The 23705-nt window shown below is 45.5% G+C and overlaps 1 protein-coding gene across 1 annotated transcript in view; it reads left to right on the top strand.

Moving 5' to 3' along the window:
• The first annotated feature begins 15056 nt into the window (after nucleotides 1-15056).
• Nucleotides 15057-23705, top strand: part of IL21R (interleukin 21 receptor) — a 34120-nt gene continuing 25471 nt past the window's right edge. Inside the window, exon 1 of the mRNA XM_019648414.1 lies at nucleotides 15057-15633. The gene's annotated coding sequence lies outside the window, so the exon portion shown is untranslated. The remainder of the gene's footprint in view (nucleotides 15634-23705) is intronic.

The raw sequence follows: 23705 nt of genomic DNA, 5'->3' as shown, positions 1-23705 counted from the left end.
TTTTGGGAAGAGATTGATAAAATTCTAAGATATTCTTACCATCTGCGTGAATCACACCCCTTTTGGTCCACAGCCTCATACACACCAATGTGAGGTTTTACAACAGGATAATTATATCCACTCTGTGTTACTTATAACTGAGGGTCCTATGTATTAGTTTTTACTTTATAGTCAGCCTTTGTATTTCAAGCATATATTTCAAGAATACTTTATATTCTTGAAATAAGCCCACTGTGTTGGAAGGGTTCCCAATATCAGTCACATGTGTGTACAACCCAACCTTCCTGCCACGACCCTCTAGATGTCACCTTCCTTTGTGGTGAGGTCCCAGTGAAATACCTCCTGTCCTTCCAGGGTTGTGGCCCTCAGTAGATCATTTGATCCATCAGAGGAGCCCCACAATGTTGGACCTTAAAAGGAAATAGATGAGGAAGGGGGTGCCTGAGAGAAATTTTAAAAGATCTAAATAAATGGAGAGATAGTCCATGTTCATGGATCAGAAGACTCAATATTTTTAAGATGGCAAAACTCCTCAACTTGATCAATAGATTCAACACAATCCTTGTCAAAATCTAAGCAGGTATTTTTTTCAGAAACAAGCCAATTCTAAAAAATCGTATGGAAATGCAAAGGACCCAGAATAACCTAAACAATTCTAAAAAAGCAGAATCAAGTTGGATGACTTTTGCTTCCCAATTTCAAAACTTACTACAAAGTTCCTGTAATCAAGACAGTGTGACACTGGCATATAGACATATAAAGCCATGAAACAGAATAGAGAGTCCAGAAATAAACCCATACATTTATAGTCAATTAATTTTCAAACTAAGTGTCAAGGTACTTCAATGGGAAAAGGATAATCTTTTCAACATATTATACTGGGACAATTGGATATCCACAGGCAAAATGATAAATTTAGATCATTATCTCACATCATACCAAAAAATTAACTCAAAATGAATCATAGTTCTAAATGTAAAAACTAAAACAATAAAACTTTTAGAAGAAAACATAAGAGGAAAATTTTGTTACTTTGGATTAGGCAATGCATTCTTAGATATGACACCAAAAGTGTAATGCACAAAAGAAAAAAAATTTGTAAATTGGACTGCTATAAAATGTAAAATTTTTATTCTTCAAAAAACACCATTAAATATCACCAAGAAAACATGGCAGAACAGGGAATTCTAAGAATCAGTTTCCATGGGGAAGTAATCATTAAGCTGGCAAAAGCTGTCAGAATAAATTTTTTTGGAAGTCTGGACTCTAATTAAACTTTACAGAAACAAGGGGAGTGCTCAATGGATAAAAAGACTGGGGATCTTGGTAAGAAAGTGTTGCAGCATTTTTGTGTACGTGCTTGCCATCTTCTATTCCCCAGCTCAGTGGTGTCTGTAGGAACAGTAGTCAGCATTATTGGTGTGACTTGCCAGTATGAGAAAGGGCCAAAAAAGACCTAGCTCTCAGAAAAAATTGTGGTTGTGCAGTTTGATCTGTCTTGTACTCCCTGAGGGATCTGTTCAGGCACTTCCTTTTGTTTTGCTGCCCTTGAAACTCTCTCAGGGCTGGAGTAACTTCCTAGGCAGTGCCTAATGAAAGAATTGGAAGACATATAGTATCCAACTGGGGCAAGGGATAACGGACAGGGTAAGCAGCAGACAGACCAAAATGTCTGGAAAAGAGGAGGCTGAGGGGGAAGATATAGGGCTTTGAAAGTCTTCCACACATACCAGGGAATCTGCATATGCCCAAGGCTGAATGCATGTACCGGAAAAGACCTGAGAGGCACCTCCAGCTGATCTTTGGGCTCCATACAAGCAGGTGAAAGCTAAGACAGAGTTGTAGTTAGTCTGGCTAAGCACTGAAGTGTCTCAGTTCAGAGACAATTTACAAAGGCTGAGAAAGAACTTTTTTAGTTTGTTTTATTTGTTTGTTTTTTCTTTTGAGCACTAGGCAATCTCTGTCAGATCACTGGCTGACTTCTGAGACAATGGAACAGAGACTTCAGTGAACGTGCATGGCAAGGAATACAGTATTTGCAAAAATAGGTTGAAAAAGTCACTAAACGAATGGATGACTACAGCCCATGACAAACAACAAAAGCAAGCCCTGCTGAGGAAGAGTGGTGGGGAGAATCGGGTTTTCAGAGTTCTCACATTATCATATTCAAAATGTCCAGTTTTCAACAGAAACTTATAAAGCCTACAAAGAAATAAGAAAGCTCGATCCATTTGCAGGGGAAAGAAATCAAAAGAAACTATCCCTGGGGAAGTCCAGACTTTGAACTTACTAGACAAAGTTTTAAAATCAATTGTCTAAAATATGCTCAAAGAGCTAAAGGAAACCATGGATGAAGGGAAACTAGAGTACTATATGACAAAATAGAGAATAACAATAAGGAAATAGAAATTATAAAAGGGAACCACATAGAAATTCTGGAGCTGAAAGCTTTACCAGAGGAGTTCAACATTTAACATAAAGCAGGCAGAAGAAAGAATCACTTACTTAAAGATAGACAAATTGAAATTACCCAGCTTGAGGTACATAAAATATAGAGTGAAGAAAAATGAACAGAGCCTGTGGGACTTATGGGACCACTATTAAGTGTATTAACATTATAACAGTCTCAGAAGGAGAGGCGAGAAAGGACCAGAAAGAATATTTGAAGAAATAATGGCCAAAAGCTTTCCAAATTTAATGAAAGATATGAATCTAAACATCTAAATAACTCAGAAAACTTCAACTATGATAAATGTAAACAAATCTACATCAAGACACATTATAATCAAACTGTTGCATACACAGAGAGAATCTTGAAAACAGAAGAGAGAAGTGACTAGTCACAAAGAAGGGAGCCTCTACTGATTTTTCTTCAGAAGCCATAGAAGCCAGAAGGCAGTGGGATGACATGTTCAAAGCACTGAAAGAAAAAAACTGTCAACCAACCAAGAATTCTATATCTGGCAAAGCCATGTCTTTCCAAAATGAAGGCGAAATTAAGACATCCAAGATAAACTGAGGGAGTTCGTCACTACTAGGCCTGCCTTACAAGAAACGTTAAAAGGGAGTCTGGGGCCAGCCGAGTGGCGCGTTGGTTAAGAGCTGGCTTGGGATGCCAGAGGGCCCCGGTTTGGATCCCACATATGAGGGCCAGTGACACTGCCCTCTACAGCTAAGATGCTGAACAGCAGCTCAACCTGGAGCTGGGCTGCCGTGAGTCACCAGCGACGGCGTAGGCTGCAGTCCCTGCTGCAGTGGGTTGCCATGGGCTACTGTGTGTAGCCAGCAGCCAGCGTGAGTGGCTGCCCAGAAGCCGGCAACTAATCTGCCTCGCCCGGGAAGAGCGCAATGATGGTGCCAACTTGGGCCAGTGAAGCAATGTCCTCCACAACTAGACTGAAGAACAAAATGACAGCAACTTGTCTGTTCCCCTTCCCCCAATTCACCAATTTAGAAAACAAAACAAAACAGGAGTCTTTCAGGCTGAAAAGAAAGGGCACTAGAAATAACTTGAAGCTATATGAATAAATAAAAAACACCAGTACAGGTAAATACATACATACATGTAAAAGCGAGCATTATTATATTTTTTGTTTGTAACCTCTTGTTTTGTTTCCCACATGATTTAAAAGAAAAATGCATAAACAATAATTATAAATCCATTTTTAATGAGTGCATAATGTATAAAGGTGTAATTTGTGACAATAACAACATAAAGGGGGTGGGGGATGGAGGTATAGGAGCAGAGGTTTTGTATGCTGTTGAAGCTAAGTTGGTATCAGTTCAAACAAGAGTATTATAAATTTAATATAATTGTAATCCCCAGGGTAACCACTAAGAAAATACCTAAAAATATACAAAAAAGGAAATGAGAAAAGACTCAAAATGGTACGTTAGAAAAAGTCAATCAAACACAAAATAAGACTGTAATGGAGGAAGTGAATAACAAGATATAACATACATAAAACAAATAGCAAAATGGCAGAAGCAAGTCCTTCCCTATCAGTAATCACTTTAAATGTAAATGAATTAAACTCACTGGTTAAGACACAGATATTGACAGAATGAATTAGAAAACAAAATCCAGCTATATGCTATCTACAAAAGATTTACTTTAGATCCAAAGATACAAATAAGTTAAAAGAGAAAAAATGGGAAAAGATATCCTATGCAAATAGTAACCAGAAGAGAGCTAGAGTGGCTATAATAATATCAGTAAACTAGGCTTTATGTCAAAAATTGTTACAAGAAAAAAAAATTGTTACAAGAGACAAAGAAAGTTATATGGTGATAAAAGTGTCAATTCATCAAGAAGACATAATTATACACAAATATGCATTAAACAGCAGAGCCCCCAAATAAATGAAGCAAATGTTGACAGAATTGAATGGGGAAGTAAACAGTTTTATGATAACATTTGGAGACTTCAATATTCAGTTTCAGGAATGGATAGACCATCTAGATGAAAGGCTAATAAGGAAATAAAGGACTTTAACAACATTATAAATCAATTAAACCTAACAGACATATACAGAATATATAACCCAACAACAGCAGTGACCTCCAAGTACACATGTAACATTCTCCATGATCGACCATATGTTAGGCAACCAAACAAGTCTCAATAATTTTTCTTCTCAATTGCAGTTGACATACAATATTGTATTACTTTCAGGTGTACAACATGGTGATTAGACACTTATATCCCTTACAAAGTGATCAACTTTTAAGTCTAGTAAGTCACAATAAATTGTAAAAGATTGGAATCATACTAATTATCTTCTCTGACCACAAAGAATGAAGCTTAATATCAACAACAGAAGGAAAACTGGGAAATAAATATGCATGTGGAAATTAAACAATACACTCTTAAAATAACCAATGAGTAAAAGAAGAATAACAAGGGAAATTAGAAAATACTTAGGGACAAATGAAAATGAAAACACAACATACCAAAATGTAGGCAATGCAGTGAAAGCAGAGCTAAGAGAGAAATTTATAGCTGTAAAAACTTTCATTAACAAATGAGAAAGAGGCTGCCAGTTGGCTCAGGTGGTTGGAGCGCAGGCTCGTAGCACCAAGGTTGGCAGTTCAATTCCCACATGGGCCAAGGAGTTGCACCCTACACAACTAGATTAAAGACAACTACTTGACTTGGAGCTGATGGGTCCTGGAAAAACACACTGTTCCCCAATAAAATTTCTTTAAAAAAAAAAAAAGAATGCGGAAGATTGAAAATCAGTAACCTAACTGCACAACTTAAGGAATTAGAGAAACAAGAGCAAGTTAAACCCAAAGCTAGCCGACGGAAGGAAAGATCAACAAAACCAAGAGTTGTTTGTACAAAAAGACCAACAAAACTGACAAATGTTTAGCTGGACTGATCAAAGCGATAAACTGCAAATTACTAAAATCAGAAATGGAAATGGAGACATTACTAACAACCTTACAGAAATATAAAAAGTTATGAGAGTACCATGAATAATTGTATGCCACCAAATTAGATAACCTAGATAAAATGGACAAATTCCTAGAAAGACACTAATGACCAAAATTGACTCACGAAGAAATAGAAACTCTTAATACACATATAAGAAGTAAAGATTTGAATCAGTAATCAAAAATCTACAAAGAAAAGTCCAGAGTCTGATAGCATCACTGGTAAATTCTACCAAACATTTAAAGAAGAATTAACACCAATTCTTCTGACGTTCTTTCACAAAATAAGAGAACACTTCCTAACTCATTCTATGAAACCAAAGCCAGACAAAGACATCACAAGAAAAGAAAACTATGGACTAATATCCATTATAAATATAGATGCAAAGATCCTCAACAAAATACCAGCAAACTGAATCCTACTACATGTTAAAAGGATTATGCACTGTTACCAAATAGGACTTATCCCAGGGATGCAAGGGTGACTCAACATACTGATTCAGATATACAACATAGTGAAGTAAATACACCATGTTCATAAAATTAAGGGAAAAAATCCACACGATCATCTCAAATGATGCAGAGAAAAGCATCTGACAAAATTCAACACTCTTTTATGATAAAAACACACAGCCAATTAGGAATAGAAGGGAAATCCCTCAACACGATAAAGGCCATAATGAAAACCCATAGCTAACATCACACTCCATGGATGAAAGACTGAAAGACTTCCTCCGCAAGATCAGGAACAAGGATGCCCACTTTCACCACTGTTATTCAACATTGTGCTGAAAGTTACTGCCGGAGTAATTCAACAAAACAAAATAAATACAAGAAATTTCTTTGAAAACGTAAAACTACTTCTATTTACAGATGTCATAATACCATATCTAACAATCCACAAAGAAATTATTAGAGGTAATTAAAAAGTTAAGCAAAATGTCAGGGTGCAAGAGCAACAAACAAAAATTGTGTTTCTATTCACTAGTAATGAACAATCCAAAAAGGAAATTAAAAAGACAATTCCATATATAATAGCACCAAAAAGTATAAAATTCTTAGGAATAGAATTAACAAAGGAGGTGAAAGACTTGCACTGTGGAAATTACAAAACATTGATTAAAGAAATGAAAGAAGATCTAAATGAATGAAAAAAAACCCCTCTATATTCATGTAACAGAAGAATTAACATTGTTGTGATGGAAATATTCCTCAAAGCAATCTACGGATTCAATGCAATTTTTATGAAAATCCTACTAGCCTTTTTTTTTTTCCAAAATAGAAAAGTTGATCCTAAAATTCATGTGGAATTGCAAGGGACTCAGAATAGCTAAAACAATCTCAAAACAACAACAAAGTTGGAGGACTCAAACTCCCAATTTCAAAACTTACTACAAATATAAAGGCACTAATCCCATTCATGAGGCCTCTGCCTCGTAAATCACCTCTCAGAGGCCCAGCCTCCCAATACCATCACACTGAAGGCCAGGATTTCAACATATAAACGTGGGAGAGAGACACAAACATTCGGCCTACAGCACAACGCAATTTAAAAATGGGCAAAAGATGTGAATAGACATTTCTCCAAAAAAGATACACAAATGATGACCAAATACACAAAAAGATGTTCATCATTAGCCATTAGGGAAATGCAAAGCTAAACTGCAAGGAGATACCACTTCATACCCATTAGGATGGCTCTAACAAAAAGAAGAAAAACAGTGAGTGTGGACAAGGGTGTGGAGACATTAGAACTCGCATACCTTGCTCGTGGGAATGTAAAATGGTGCAGCTGCGATAGCCGGTCAAGATGGTGGAGTAGGTAAACGCTGTCCTCTCCTCTTCTCAGGACCACATCAATTGCAACTAAACCACAGAACAACCATTATTGAGAATCGCCTGAAGTCTAGCTGAACCAAAGCCCTACAACCGCAGACATACAAAAAAAGCCACCTCAAGACTCATAGGAGGGGCAGAGATGCAGAATGGCCTGGCCCCATGCCCAATTGTGACCATTAAAAATTGGGAGGGATATCTCAGCTATGAAGGTCCCCCTTGAGGAGCGAGTGGTCTCAGCCCCACACCAGGCTCCCCTGCCCAGGGTTTCAGTGCTGGTGGGGGAGAAGTCCCCATAACTTCTGGTTGTGAAAACCAGTAGAGACTGTGACTGAGTGAGATGGAGGGCAGCTGCACTCCCCGGCTCCCCTCTTAAAGGGACCAAGCACGGACTTATTCGCTGATGGAATCACTCGCTCTGAGCTCCAGCACTGGGGCAGCAGCTCGAAAGGCACCAGGGACATATGGGGAGGAACTGAAGTGTCTAGCTTCAGGCTGAGGGCTGGAGGGGCAGCTTTCTCTCGGAGGGAGGAGCTGGTGGAAGCCATTGTTTCCTTGTTGAGCCCTCCTCATCTCTGCGTGCAGACACAGGTGGCTGCCATATCTGAGTCTCCATCAGCCTGGGTAACACCTTTTGTCTGCACCACCCTGGTGATTCTGAGACCCCACCCCACCCAGTATTTGGGCACACTCAAGCCACTTCCAGTGGCTTTTCTGTATAAACAGTCTGCCTTGGCTCATGCTGCAGACATTCTTAAAATCTCTTAAAGGTTCACAAAACCCTAACAAGCAGCATTTGGCTTTGGCATGTCTTATACTTCTGGCTGAGCAGCCCTAAGCCCATCACTAGCAACAGCTGGCCTTGGTTTGCGACTTGGCCTCTCGAGGCACCTCCAAGCCTAGTACAGGCAGCAGCCATCTCTGGTTGCTTTGTGGCTCGTGCCAGGTGGCCCCAGGCAGGGCACAGGCTATGGCCGAACTTGGCCTGCAGCGGGTCTCCTCCCAGGAGGCCCTGGATCTGGAAGACCCAGTGGCCAGCTTCAGACTGGGCCAGATCATCAACTGGCCACCTCCAAAGATGACACACATAAAGGGCAGGCTGGACAGGCACCAGAGCCCTGCTAAAGTGAACCCTGCTGTGTAGGATCAGCCCCTACACAACAGCTACTCCACTGTAGTCACAGCCAGTCCTAACAATCAATCAGCCTGAGAGTCAATCCCTCCCATTGATGTGCAAACAGCAATCAAGTCTCAACTACAACAGGTGGGCACACACAAGAGACACCCCTGGAGCACCCAGCTCTGGTGACCAGCTCTGGTGACTGTGCCACTGAACCCCACAACACACCTACTGCATAAGGCCACTCTAGTAAAACCAGGAGGCATAGCAGCCCCACCTAATACATAGAAACAAACACGGGCAGGCAGCCAAAATGGGGAGACAAAGAAACATGTCCCAAATAAACAAACAAGACAAAGCTCCAGAAAAAGAACTAAACAAAATGGAGACAAGCAATCTACCAGGTGCAGAGTTCCAAACACTGGTTATAGGGATGCTCAGTGATCTCAGGGAGAACTTCAACAAAGAGAATAATAAGGAAGCATAAAAATGGAGACAGAAAACATAAAAAAGAACCAGTCAGAAATGAAGAATACAATAGCCGAAATGAAGAATGCATTAGAGGGAATCAACAGTAGATTAGCTGAAGCAGAGGACCGAATCAGCGATTTAGAAGAGAAAGTAGCAGAAAACACCCAAACAGAACAGCAAAAAGAAAAAAGAATCCAAAAAAAATGAGGGGGATTCAAGGGGCCTCTGGGACATTAAGCCTACAAACATTCGCATCATAGAAGTACCAGAAGGAGAAGAGAGAGAGAGCAAGGAACTGAAAACCTATTTGAAGAAATAATCACTGAAACTTCCCTAACCTGGTGAAGGAAATAGACATACAAGCCCAAGAAGTGCAGAGTCCCAAACAAGATGAACCCAGACAGGCCCACATCAAGACACATTATAATTAAAAGGGTTAAAGACAAAGAAAGAATCTTAAAAGCAGCAGGAGAAAAGCAGTTAGTTACCTACAAGGGAGTTCACATAAGACTGTAAGCTGATTTTTCAACAGAAACTTTGCAGGCCAGAAAGGATTGGCACGAAATAGTCAACATGATGAAAAGCAAGGACCTACAAGCAAGATTACTCTACACAGCAAACCTATCATTAAGAATCGAAGGACAGGGCCGGCCGAGTGGCGCGTTGGTTAAGAGCTGGCTTGGGATGCCAGAGGGCCCCGGTTCGGATCCCACATATGCGGGCCAGTGACACTGCCCTCTACAGCTAAGATGCTGAACAACAGCTCAACCTGGAGCTGGGCTGCTGTGGGTTGCCGGTGACGGCGTAGGCTGCAGCCCCTGCTGCAGTGGGTTGCCATGGGCTACTGTGTGTAGCCAGCAGCCAGCGTGAGCGGCCAGCAGCCACTGTGAGCGGCTGTCCAGAGGCTGGTGACTGATCTGCCTTGCTGGGGAAGAGTGCAATGATGGTGCCAGCTTGGGCCAGTGAAGCAACGTCCTCCACAACTAGACTGAGGAACAAAAGGACAGCAACTTGTCTGTTCCCCTTCCCCCAATTCCCCAGCGGTGTTCCCATCCCCCAATTCCCCAATAAAAATCTTAAAAAAAAAAGAGTCGAAGGAGACACAGAGCTTCTCAGACAAGAAAAAGCTAAAGGAGTTCATCATCATCAAACCAGTATTACAAGGAATGTTAGAGGGACTTCTTTAGATACGAAGAAGAAGGAGGAGGAGGAGAAGGAGAAGAAGAAGAAGAAGAAGAAGGAGGAGGAGGAGGAGGAGGAGGAGGAGGAGGAGGAGGAGGAGGAGGAGGAGGAGAAATGGCAATAACTACATATCAACAATCGCTTTAAATGTAAATGGATTAAATGCTCCAATCAGAGTGGGTTTTATCCTAATGGATTGGAAACAAATTATAAACTTTAAAAAACAAGCAAACAAACAAAAACATAGGGTGGCTGAATGGATAAGAAAACAAAACCCTTACATATGCTGTATACAAGAGACTCACTTCAGATCAAAACACACACACAGACTGAAAGTAAAGAGATGGGAAAAAAATATTTCATGAAAATGGAAACAAATAAAAGTAGGGTAGCAATACTTATACCAGACAAAATAGACTTTAAAACAAAGGTTATAAGAAGCGACAAAGAAGGACCCAGTAATTCCATTTCTGGGTATTTATCTGAAGAAACCTAAAACGCTACTTTGAGGGGACGTGTGCATCCATATGTTCATTGCAGCATTGTTTACAATGGCCAAGATGTGGAGGCAGCCGGGGTGTCTGTCGATGGAGGAATGGATAAAGAGGAGGTGGTACATACATACAATGGAATACTGCTCGGCCAGGGAAGGGAATGGGTTCTTGCCATCTGCAGTGGCATGGATGGACCTGGAGGGTGTTGTGCTGAGTGGAGTATCTCAGATAGAGAAAGACAGATGCAGTGTGATTTCACTTATATGTGGAATCTAAAGAACAACATAAACAAACAAAACAGAAACAAGCTCATAGATACAGAGAACATTTTGATGGTTGCCAGATGGGAGGGGGGTTGGGAATGGGTGAAAAAGGGGAAGAGATTAAGAAGTACAAATTGGTTGTTACACACTAGTCATGGGGATGTAGGGTATAGCACAAGGAATATGGTCAATAATATTGTAATACCTATGTATGGTGTCAGATGTACACCTAAAATTGATATAAAATAATATTGAATATCAACTGTAACTGAAAAATTGAAAAAGGAGGGGGAAAAGGGAAGGGGAATGAACGGTCCAAATTTCCAGGTATAAAACAAATAAGTCACGGGGATGTAAGGTACAGCATGGGGAATACAGTCAATAATATTGTGACAGCATGGGATGGTGTCAGATGATTGCTGGGTTATCATGGGGATCACTTCTTTAGGAATATAAATGTTGAATAACTATGGTGTACCCCTGAAACTAATATAATATTGACTGTTAACTGTATTTTAATAAAAATCTTCACAAATACATAAAATGGTGCAGCCACTGTGGGAAAGTTTGTTAGCTCCTCAATAAATTCAACACAGACTTACTGTATGACTCAGCCATCCACTCCTGGGTATGTACCCAAACAACCTGAAAACGCACATCTGCACAAACATTGCATGACAATATTCATCGCAGTTTTTTCCATAACAAAGACAACGTGAACACCGGTGGAATGCCCACCAGCTTGTGAATGGGCGAGCCCAAGTGACATGTCCATGCAATGGAATATTATTCAACAACACAAATGAATGAATGCCCCAACACAGAGGAACCTCAAATGCATTATACTAAGTAAAAGATACCAGACACAAAAGATCCCACGTTGGATGATTCAATGTATGTGAAAAGTCTAGCAAAAAAAAAGGGAAAACCAGCCAAGACTAAAAGGTGGTTAGTGGGGCTTGGGGTGGGGATGAGAATGACTGCAAACAGGCAGAAAGGATCTTTCTGGAACTATTCTGCAATTAGATGGTGGTGGTGGTTACACAACTCAGTCAGCTTACCAAAAATGATTGAATTGCGTGCTTGCCATGGCTGCATTTGATGCTCTTTAAATGATTCTTCAATAAAACTGTTCAAAAATAAAGAGGAAATGGGGTGAAGGACAGGATTGTCTCGATTATTTCCCCCCCACTCCCTCTAGGCCCCTTGGCTGAAATGCAAATTGAACCACTTCTTCCCTGTTGAGCAGCTCTGAGTAATAGGGGGTGTTGGGTGGGTGTCGAGAGATCCTATTATACCCTCTTTCTGAGACCTTGGGGGCCACGCTCACAAGACATGTATAGACTCACAGAGGCCCCTCAAGGGACCCTTCCCTCAACACAGATCTATTTCTGAGGGGCCTCATGTTTACCCCAATGGATGTGGTAGCTGTTAAAGTTCCACCTTCAAAAGCATCTACTTCTCAAACACAAGCGGTTAAGTGGCCTCTGCGGCAACCGGTCCACTCCCTGTTATGACCTGAGCACTCTTTTGAAAATGTAAATTGGATCAAGCCACTCCTCTGATGGAAACCTCAGAGGACTTCCAATTTCCCTTGGAACCAAATCTACCTTCCTTGCTGGTCCTACAAGGTCCCATGGGGAATGCACGGGGAATTCTGTGATCCTGCTCCTAGCATTCCTTTGCGTGCTCGCTCTATTCGGCCACCATGTTCTCCAGTTTCTGGAGCAAGCCACGTGCCCTCCCACCTCAGTGCCTTTGCACTTGCCGTTACTTCTGCCTAAAATGTTTTCCCGACGGTTGGGTGCTTCTTAGCATCGAGTGTGCCCCTACATGTCGCTGCCTTGCCCTCTCACCGGTTTTCTATGACACTTAGTGCTATTTGCTTAGTTTACCCATTACTTCTTTTTTTATCTGTGGCTTCACGGGCTCCGTGAGGGCTGTCACTTGTGTATTGTCCTGTGTGGTAGCCCTAGTACATCACCAAGGAAGGGCCCACTTTGTATTGGTGGGTAGAAGGCAGGAAGGAGAGAACGGATGGTTGGACAGGTGGGTGGATAGAGTGGCTGAGTATATAGGTGGGTGTGTGGGTAGAGAGAAGAAGGGGAGGGAGGGAAGAAGTGTGGGGGGTCAGGCAGGAGGAGGGAGGGAAGATTCTTGGGTTGACATACTCGTACACCCAGAAGCAGGGTAGTGAATGATGAAGAATGTCAGCTCAGGGTCGGCGGGGTGGCTCAGTTGGTGAGAGCATGAGCTCTGAGCAACAGGGTTGCCGGTTCGACTCTAGCATGGGATGGTGGGCTGTGCATCCCCGAAGCTGGACTGAAAGCAGCAACTGGACTTGGAGCTGAGCTGCGCCCTCCACAACTAAGATTGAAGGACAACAACTTCACTTGGAGCAGATCGGTCCTGGAAAAACACAATGTTCCCTTCCCCAATTCCCCAACACTGTTCCCTTCCCCAATTCTGCCCCCCTCCTATCACAAAAAAATCTTAAAAAAAAAGTCAACTCAGGAGCCCAAATGACTGAGTTCAACCCCAACCTGCCACTCACCAGACGAGTGACATTGGACAAGTCACTTAACTTCTCTGAGCCTCAGTTTCCTTACTTGTTAACTAGGGATGATGATGATGATGATGACGATGATGATGATAACCATTTTCCTGAGTTATTCTGAGTGCTGCATCCTTTAAGTCCTTAAAACCTTGACACAGAGTAAGCTCTCAGCAAACCTTAGCTCTGTTTTACTGTTTCTTCTCTTGAACTTTCCATCCCTGCAAATATCTGATACGTGGCATCAGTAAACTCACCCTGAAGACCCAGAGAAAAGAAAAAAGAAAAGTTGGCTTTCTTCCAAGATGTGTTCTGAGAACGCGCAATATTTTCTTGGTGGGGAAGAGAGCTTTTCTATAGGGCAAACGTCCTTCACATTGGCCACAGGGGAATTTGTACTTAAGTTCCTCAAAAACATCCAGAAAAAGAAAAAAATAAAGAAAAAAATAAAACAAATAAAGAGCAAGATGCTTTCTTTTTTTCTTTGGAGTGGTCATGTGGATTAGCTGTAAATTGTTTCCCAAAAATGAGTCAGCTGGGGAGAGATAGCATGCGTGTTCGAACCACCCTGTGTCACCAAAAAAACAGCACCAAATAGCTCCCATCTGCCTGGTAGGTGCCCTGTCATCCTGGTTTGGGCCCATTTCCACAGCCTGGTGCAGGCTTAGAAATGAGATACACCCAGGTTCAAACCCCAGCGGTGACACTTCTTAGCTTTGTGTGACGTTGAAGCCCTCTGAGCCTTGGTTTCTCCTTCTGTAAAAGGGAATAATCTTGTCTGCCTCACAGGGTTTGTAGGATAAAATGAGATCACCTTGGTGCCTACAAAATGCAAGACAGTAACAGCGGCAGCTGCAGTACTAGCATTTTTCTCGCTCTTCCTTTGAGGTTGCTGGGCCTGAGTTGGCTGAATTTTGTCCCCTGGCTTCTTCAATACCTGTCAGAGACATCTGAGACTCTCCTGGGCTCCTGGCTTGTCAGCAAGATGAAAACTCTCTAGAGAATTCTTTTCTCTATTTTCCCCCGGAGTTCCCATGGGTTAATGGCTGCCTCCCCCTCAGGGCTTGGTGTCCCCAAGTGACAGATGGACAAAGCGAGGCAAAAGAGAGGTGATAGGACATGCCCCCGAGGGACTGTCTTCTCCGGGGTGTGGAGACTGGGTCCTGCCTCCTGCAGCACTGCAGCAGGTAGCTGGATTCAAAGGAAATGGGGCCAAGAGTCTGGAAGGAGGTCCTGAGCTCCCACCTCTACTGGGCCAGGCAGGGAGCATGCCTGAGTGAAACAGACCAGGTGGCAGACTCTAGGAGAGGGGCACTGCCACCACATCACCGTGGGACCTTGAACAAGCTCTGGTCTTGGATTCTGTCTTCTCTGAGCTGAGAGTTGGTCTCTCAGGACCACCAGGAGCCTCCAGGTCCAGCTATGGCACCTCTGCACCCCTCTGAGCTTCCGTTTCCACATCTGCCCACAGCTGCTCTGCCTGCCTCATGGGTCATGACCTTGACGCCTGTGGGGATGATGTCATCCTGGTGACCCCAATGTATTCCTAGCAGGTGACCTTTGAGGAGCAGTGGGCCCGGCCAGGGGGCGGGGTCCCCTCCCACTTCTTTCTCACTCTCTCGGGGCGGAGCCAGCGGTGCTGTGGGCGGGGCTGGCGGGGAGCTCTCACCACATCCTCCTCTTCCAGCCCCACACGCGCTCTGGGGCAGGGATGGCAGCCGCTGCCTCTGATAGATCCACGGGTGTCTCTCTACTGAGTGACTGATGGGCTCGGGGTTCAGATGTCTGCCTGCTTCTGCCTGAGTCTGACTGACAGCCTGCCTGCCTCTCTGCCTGCCTGTCTGTCTGTCTGTCTGTCTGTGTGTCTGCCTGGCTGGCCACCTGTCCTGTTCATTGACTCCTCCTGTCCGTCTACCTCCCTGACCAGCCCATGTCTGCTGTCTGTCCATCCCCAGCTGATCACTCCCTGTCCTACAATGACCATCTTCTCTCCCTGTGTGACCTCTCTGGGATGTAACTGACCATTGCCTGGGCCCCCCGCTGGCTCCTGTGTGTGCCCCGAGCCCAGCTGCTATCTGTCCGGGTGACAGGTCCTATGCCTGTCTGGTTGGTGACTCAGGGCAGGCTTCGGAATTCCCACCCGAACCCCTCCCTGGCTGCTCTCTCAGACCCTCATCTCCCGCCCCTCGCTGAGCCCAGCTGCCACCCCTGGGAGCCCACTGGATTGCCCTGAACGCACGGACTGGATGTCTGAGGGACAAGCTGGAAGAGCAGGTAACTGGGCTCCAGCCACCAAGCTCGGCGGGAACCAGGGCACCTTTTCTGCCCCGGAGGGCCCGGTCCGTGCCCAAAGTAGAAGGATGCAGGAGGATCCTATGCCCTCATCACAGCTGGGGACAGTGAGGCCAGCAGGGTTGGGTTGGAGTCTCTTGTTCAGCTCACCTCAGTGTGACTGGGGGCCTTTGTGTGGATCTGCTGGAGACCCAGGGCAGGGGCATGGCTGAGAGCACCCCAAGAGCTGTCTATGAAACCAGTCCCCTAAAGGCCAGGAGCCGGAGAGGGAAAGGTGCTTCCAGACTGAGCGTGACTCGACAGTCACTACGGTTCTCGGTTCTCGGCAGCTGAGCCGGGCAGGAGCGGCATGAGTGTGAATGTATAACACTTCTAGGGGGCCCATTTTGGGGGTAGGAGGGAGGCATCAGCTTAGCGCTAGCTTTTGTGTGTTTTATCTCCTTTCTTTCATCAAATCCTTCCAAAGAAGGTGTGCCCATTTCACAAACAAAAAAAACTGAGGCTCTGAGAAGCAGAGTGATTTTCCCAAGGTGACTCAACTAGTACGTAGCAGGGGAAGCAGGTGACTCCGGACGGGTCCTGCCCTCCACATGCTGTCTCCTCATCTTTCTGGTGAAAGCACGGGGGTGGGCTGAGGGTGAGGCAGGCTGGCTCCGTGTGTGTGCACGTGGAGGAGAGGGGTGTATAGGAGACTGCGGGAGGCTGAGCCTGGGAAGATGGCTTGAAGTTTGACTTGTGAAATAGAGGGGAAGGAAGGGACAGGCAGACGTGCTTCTGGCAGAGGAGCTGGGACAGTGAAGGCCCAGGGTGGGAAGTCAGGATGTGTGGAAGGAATGGCAAAATGCCCCAGGGTAGGGGGCATTACAAAGTCAGGGGCTGCTCCTGGGAGGACACCTGCCATCCCCTAGGGGAAGCGTGGGGGGGTTTAGGAGCACATGGTGTTGTGGGGGAAACCCTAGGGGTTCAAAATCCAGCCACGCGACTCCCTAGCTGGTGAGCTTGGGCGAGTCTCTGTGCTGCTTCTAGCTACGTGGAGCCTCAATTTTCTCATCTGCAAAATGGGAACAAGGGCAGCTCCATCCTCGTGGGGCTGGTTGTGAGGATTTGAAGGCATGAAAATATGAAAGCTGCTGGCTGAAGGCCTGTCCAGGAAGGGGGTTTGCATCGGGAGGAACCTGGAGCTTGGGGAGGAGAAGGGCCACTCTTGTGGGCCGGTAGAAGGTGCAGGGACACACTGGAGAACATGCAGTCTTGCCTCCCTCAGGCCCCGGGGTCCTGGTCCTCCTGGCACCAGAGCTCAGCATGGTGCTGACACTTGAGAGTCTCCCATAATCCTCACAACACCAGGCGAGGCTGCTGGCTTCATCCAGCCCATTTCACAGATGAGGAGACTGAGGCTCAGTGGGGAGAACCTTGCCCTGGGTCAATTGTGACCATGAGATGCAGAGCTGAGTTTGGATTCCAGTCTGTTTGACAGCAAGGCCACAACCTGTTGGACAGAATAATGTAAAAGTAAGACTTACAGTCTTGGGGCACCTCCCAAGAGGGGGTATTGGATCCAAGGGGCTAGGCAGACCCCAGAGAGGTGGCCCTGGCCACCTGTTCCCCACCCCTGGCAGGGTGTCTGGATCCTTACAACCCAACAGTGGAGGAAGCTGAGAGCCCCCAGGTGGCCAAGAGCCAGGCCTGGGAGAAGGGGGCGAACGAGATGAGGCCTGAGCCCTTGGCGGTGCAGGCTCGCACCTGTCCAGAGAGGGAGAGAGGGGAGCTAGAGGTGGGGGTTGGCGCCCCAGAAGAGCTGGCGGGCAGCGGGTGGGGGCATGTTGGAGGGGGAGGCCAGTTCAAGAGTCGGAAAGAGGAAAGATGCTTTGAGGGGCCCTGACTTCTCTGCAGCATCAGGTCCTCCCTGGTGCCTGATAAACGAATGCAAGGAACGAAGGGCACCCTTCCTCCCTCAGCCAGGGAGGGGAGCCAGTGCGTTGGTGGTGAGGTGGGGGCACTGCCTCTGCTTTACAGACACCACTGATGGTGATGTGGGGCTTTGGAATCCGCCCCACCTGGATTTGAGTTCCAGCTCCATCACTTGGCACCTGCGTGACCTTGAGGAAGCCACGAGCTTCCCTGAACCTGTTTCCTCATCTGTTACATGGAAATAAGGACGCCTGTCTCGGTCTGGTTGTGAGGTTTTGTTTCATATGCATGTATTGAGCACCTACTGTGTGTCAGGCACTGTCCTGGGTCCTGGGGGTGCAGTGGGGTACAGACGGACAGAGCCAGTGTGATGAGGCCAGCAAATGGCTCATAAGAAATAGCGGCGATGATGTTTTACTTTTAATATTATCGGTAATAATTGCCGTGATATTAGCTAGGACATCTGGCATAGCTTCTGGGGTATGCTAACCCTCAATCAGTGACAGCTCTTAGGATGATTCTACTCCCCGCTTTCACAGATGGGGAAACAGACTCCTCGAGGGGTGGGGTTTTCTAGGGTCACTCCAGGGGGTCGCTTATAAGCCTAGGGAAGAAAGCTGTGAAGACAGGGGAACAGGCACTTTCTCACAGCCCCCTCCCTGCAGGCTTTTCCCTCCAGTCCCTGCCCTCCAGTGACCTCCAAACCTGAGGGGTGGGGGAGGGGAAAAGGGGAGCAGCCCTACCCCCACCCCAAGGCTCACAGGTGCCACCGCCCCCACTCCTTGCTTGGCAAACGGCCAAAGGGACTTTTTCTGACAGCTCAAATGAGAGCTCTGAGTAAATCTGGAACTTCTGAAACGACCTGAGAACATTCCCTTCCTCAGGGTGTGGGCAGGGGCCCCACCGAGGGCCCCCCAAATGGCCAGGACATCTGTGGCAGGGACCCAGCCAGCCTGCTGCCCCCACAGCCCCCAGGGAGGATCTGGCTATGCAAATTGTCCCCAAGGAGGTGGGCGAGGGTCCCAGCCTGGCTCCCGCTCAGGCCCTGGCCCCTCCTCTCTCTACATCCTCGAGGGTTGGTTGGCTCTGGATGTCTCTGGGCCTCTGTTTCCTCATCTGCCCAAAAGCCTGATGATGTAAACTGAGACCTGCGAACTTTTTCCAGTACAAATCATCAACATTCAGGCTGCTTTATCCAGGGCTGGGGCAGGCTGGTGGGGGCCTTCTGGGCAAGGAAGAAATAAAGGCCGGTTGCCAGGCCTGCCTGCACCCCACCCCACCCCACCCCCACCCCCGCTTCGTGGCCTCAAGCAGATGTGGTTCAAAGCATCCTTTCTTTCTCTGCCTTAACCACCAGCCCCTCCTGGGCCGGTGGGAAATGGGGCTGGAGTGAGATGTGGTTACAGTAACTGAGAGAGGTTGTACAGTCTGGGGGAAGTTACAGGAGGGAAAGGTTGTTTAGGTGAAGACAGGCTTCATGGACGAGGACTCCTGGCCCGCCTGGGAGAGAGGGAGACTGAGCGGTTCCACAGGCTCAAAGGTTGTGCACACTGGGAAGGGACAGGCCCATCTCCTCATGGTCAGCTGCTACTGGCTAAGGAATAACTCCAGAGTCCTGGCACATGTGTCCTCAGACACCCACAAGCCACCCTTCATCACTCACAAAAAAGCAAAAAAGCAGCTAACATTACCCAAACACTCACAGTATGCCCAGCCCCTACCTCACACCCTCTCAGCCAGACCAGGCCACAGGGCACAGCCCCCACTTGACAGATGAGGAAAACTGAGGCTCAGAGAAAGGGAGAGACTGAATAAGATTTAACTTTGGAGTGTCCAGAGAAAGGGTCCCACTGTGACAGAGTGGCAGAGCCTTGTTTCTGATTCAGGGTCACCAGGCTGGTTCTCCCCCAGCCTGAGAGCTCTGCTTTGGTTAGAACTAGCTGTTTCACCCCGGGCAACCCACTGTCCCTCTCTGAAAGTTCCTGTTACTAATCTGATGACAGCAGACGTGATTGCTCAGACCCTGGCAACTGAGGGTGTTGCCTGGGGTGGGGGGAAGTTCCTGGGGACCGTGATGAAGCTGATGGGGGAAACAGAGACCTTTTGGGGGCTGCCTCAGGGCTGCTCTTCGTATGACTGGACACAGCCATTCTTAGCCTCATTCATTCAGCCCCTGTTTTTCTTCAGCTGCTTGTTGAGCACCTGCTGTGTTCCAGGACTCCTTCTATGTACTGGGGATTCTGTGGCGAACAGCACAGGGAAATTTCCCAGCTCCAGGACAGAGATACAAGTGGGTCATAAACACAAAAACAGGAACATTTGCTAAGCTAATGCTAGTATTACAATTGTGAAGGAGATGAACAAAGGGATGTGTGGCACAGAGAACCGCCAGGAAGATCCATTTCAGACTGACTAGATTGCCTCTTTGAGGAGGCAACATTGTGGTTAAAACCTGACGCTGAGAAAGCAAAGAAGCACGAGGAAAAGTGTCCAAGGCAGAGGGAATGGCATGTGCAAAGGGCCTGAGGTGGAGAAAAAAGTTGGAGCATTGGCGCTTTTATTCTTATGAAGCACGTAAAGATTACACACACACACACACACACACACACACACACGTACACCGCTAGTGCACGGAATTTAAGAAAGAGGAGTCCGAAAGAATAGGCTTTAAGGTTGGAGGGTACTGTCTACATTGAGGTTAAGCTTCAAACTTCGTTAGGACAGAAAGCATTTTCTTTCAGCCACTCAATGTTTTGAGCACCTGTGTGTCAGGCACTGGCTCATCTCTGGGGATTTGGCAGGTCCCTGCCTGGGTGGCTGCTCAGAATGTCACTGAAAGCACCGTGAGCAGTGTGCTGTGGCACAGGGATGGACCCCAGAGGAAGGAGTGACTCATTCGCTTTAGAGAGGTCAAAGATTTACAGAGGAGAGTCAGCCAAGGTAGGCAGAGAGTTCCGGTGGCAGAAACAGCACGTGCGAAGGCGTGGAAGCCAGACAAGTCGGGGTGCTGAGGAAGCTGTCAGGAAGCTGGTGTGTCTAGAGTCTGAGATGAACACTGGCGGGGGGGCAGATGGTGAAATGTCTTGAATGCTGGGCGAAGGAATTTGGGGTCTTCTCGGAAGAGCAATGGGGAGCCACAGAGCGCCAGCGTTGGAATGAGGACTGGGTTGGAGGGGCCACCCAGAGAGGCAGGGAGATCAGGGAGGAGGCCGGCCAGCAGGAGGACAGGTGGGCACAAATTCTTGAAGACCAGAGATCAGCTCGGAGCCCTTTCTTCTGTGTTCCCTTTTGGGAAGTCCCTCCCTCGTGACACTTCCCCTTCGGGCGGCCTGCTGGCTCTTTATCTGGCCCTTCTGGGGAGTCCCTCTTCACCCGCCCCATTTCTTCTTGGTTCCTATGGGAAACAGGTAATTTTACTTTACCACGCACCCCACCTTTCGCTTTCAAGCCCCAGTCCCCACCTGGGTCACGTTGAAGACGATGACCAACTTGAGGAACTTAAATGGACCCCATTCCTGAATCACCAGCGAGGGAAAAAAGATATAGGGAAACCAGGGACTTAGGTTCTTTCCAGTTTGGGGAGGTTGTAAATAAGGCTATGAACACACTGGCGCGTGTCTGTGTGTGTATGTACATGTTCACGATTCCCTTCGGTGCCTGACCTTGAAATGGAATGGTTGGGTCTTTTGTTCAGCTGAAGTTTCCCAGCCTGGTGGCACCAGTGTACATGCCTACCTGAAAACTGTGTCAGGACTGAGAGTTCCTGTTACTTCGGATCCTCTTCTGCACTTGGAATAGTCTGCTTTTTTCATTTTAGTCATTTGAGGTATTAGTAACACACTGGGAGGTACATTTGCATTTTCTTGATGAATAATGATTTTGAACACCTTTGAATATGCTTATTATCCACTTGGATGACTTCTTTTGTGAAGGGCCTGTCAATTTTTTAACAGTTGAGTTCTGAGTTATTTACGATTGTGTTGGAGTTCTTTATATCTTCTGAGTACAAATGGATATATGTGTGTATATAATATATAAACTATATATTATATATAATAGTTATATATTATATATAAGAAAATCTAAATTGTATATGATTATATAAAAAGCTATATACTATATAGGTAGAGATGCATATAGGTATAGATAGAGATATAATCTCCCATTTCAGTTTCTTTTCCATTTAAAAAAAAATTTTATTGGGGAACAGTGTGCTTTTCCAGGACCCATCAGCACCAAGACCAGTAGTTGTTTCAATCTATAATAGTTGTGGAGGGCGCAGCTCAGTGGCCCATGCGGGGATCAAACTGACGCCCTTGGTGTTATGAGCACTGAACTAACTGGCTGTCCCTCTTTTCCATTTTCTTAGTGGAATCTTTTGATGGGTAAAAAATTTTAATTTTAATGAAGTTCAATTTATCAGTCTTTTTCTTAAGGGCAAGAGCTTTGTATGTGCTGTTTAAGAAGTGTTAAGCCTGCCCTGAGTTCCTGAAAATATTATCCTATGTTTTACTCTAGATGCTTTATCATTTTACCTTTCACATAGGTGTACAACCCATCTGTATTTTTATGTATCATGTGAAGTAGAGGGTCAAGGTTTATTTTTTCCATATGAATATCCAACTCATCTACCATCACTTTCTTTTTTTTCTTTTTTTTAAGATTTTATTGGGGAGTTGGGGGAGGGAACAGCGTTGGGAAATCGGGGCAGGGGAACAGACAAGTTGTTGTCCTTCTGTTCTTCAGTCTAGTTGTGGAGGACGTCGATTCACTGGTCCATGTTGATATTATCATTGCGCTCTTCCTGGGTGAGGCAGTTGCTCGCCAGCCATTGGACAGCCGCTCACAGCAGCTCATGGCGGCTCACGAAAGCCCACGCCAGCTGCTACCCAGCCCCATTGTATCCTACGCTGGCGACTCAACTCATGGCAGCTCCAGGTTGAGCTGTTGTTCACCATCTTAGCTGTAGAGGGCGCAGCATCACTGGCCCTTATGTGGGATCTGAACCAGGGCCCTGCTGCTCAGAGCTGGTGTTCCAAGCCAACTCCTAACCAACACGCCACTGGGCTGGCCCTACCATCACTTTTTAAAATCATGCTTTCCCCATGGTTTTCCAGTGGTGCCTTTGTTGAAAATCAAGTAGTTGTATACATGAGTCTATTTCTGGACTCCATTTTTTCCCCATGGGCCTGTTTTCTTTGTCTGTTTTGCAACAATGTCATGTATTATTCAAAATTGGCTAAACTAGTCTCAGCTCTTTGTATTTCTATACAAATTTTTGAACTAGCTTGTCAATTTCCACCAAAGAAAAACCTGCTGGGGATTTTTTGAACCTTGGGTTTATATTGAAACTTTAGTTCAATTTGGGGAGAACTGACATTTTAAAAATATAGTCATTTCTCAGTCTCCAAGAGGGATTGGTCCCTGTGGTCACCAAAATCCAGAGACACTCAAGCCTCTTATGTAAAATGGGGTAATATTTGCATATAGGTTACAGCAGGGTCTGCCTACACGTCACTTCATTCACGTGGCTTCAGCGTAGTGCTGAAATTCATGTTTTGCTTTTCGATCTTTCTGGTACTTTTGTTGAATAATTCTGATTCACTGTTCATTGAATCCACAAGTGCGAAACCCACAGATAATGGAGGGCCAACTATGTTAAATTTTCCAATCAATGAGCATCGTATGTCCCTCCATTTCTTTATATTTTTTTAAAAAATGTATCTTACAAATATCTTGCAGGTTTCTGAGTAGAAGTCTTAGGCACCTTTCCTGAGAGTTATTCTTGGGTATTTGGTTTTTATACTAATGTAAATTGTATCGTTTTTATAATTTCATGTTTGTTCTTAGTGTATAGAAATACAATAGATTTTTTTTTCCACACTTAACTTGGTTAACATACTTTCTCAAGCTGGAGTTCCAGATATAAGAAGAAATAGCTTACAAAGCCCAGACCACTTCAATTGACTCCCAGTTGGGGAGTTTCTACCTTTGCTTTTGTAATGTTTGTAGACTTCTTTTTTTTTTTAAAGATTTTTATTGGTGAATTGGGGGGAAGGGGAACAGACAAGTTGCTGTCGTTTTGTTCTTCAGTCTAGTTGTGGAGGACGTTGCTTCACTGGCCCAAGTTGGCACCATCATTG

This window comes from Hipposideros armiger, unplaced genomic scaffold, assembly GCF_001890085.2.
Source record: "Hipposideros armiger isolate ML-2016 unplaced genomic scaffold, ASM189008v1 scaffold_126, whole genome shotgun sequence".
NCBI lineage: Eukaryota > Metazoa > Chordata > Mammalia > Chiroptera > Hipposideridae > Hipposideros > Hipposideros armiger.
This window is presented reverse-complemented; position numbering and strand designations above follow the sequence as displayed.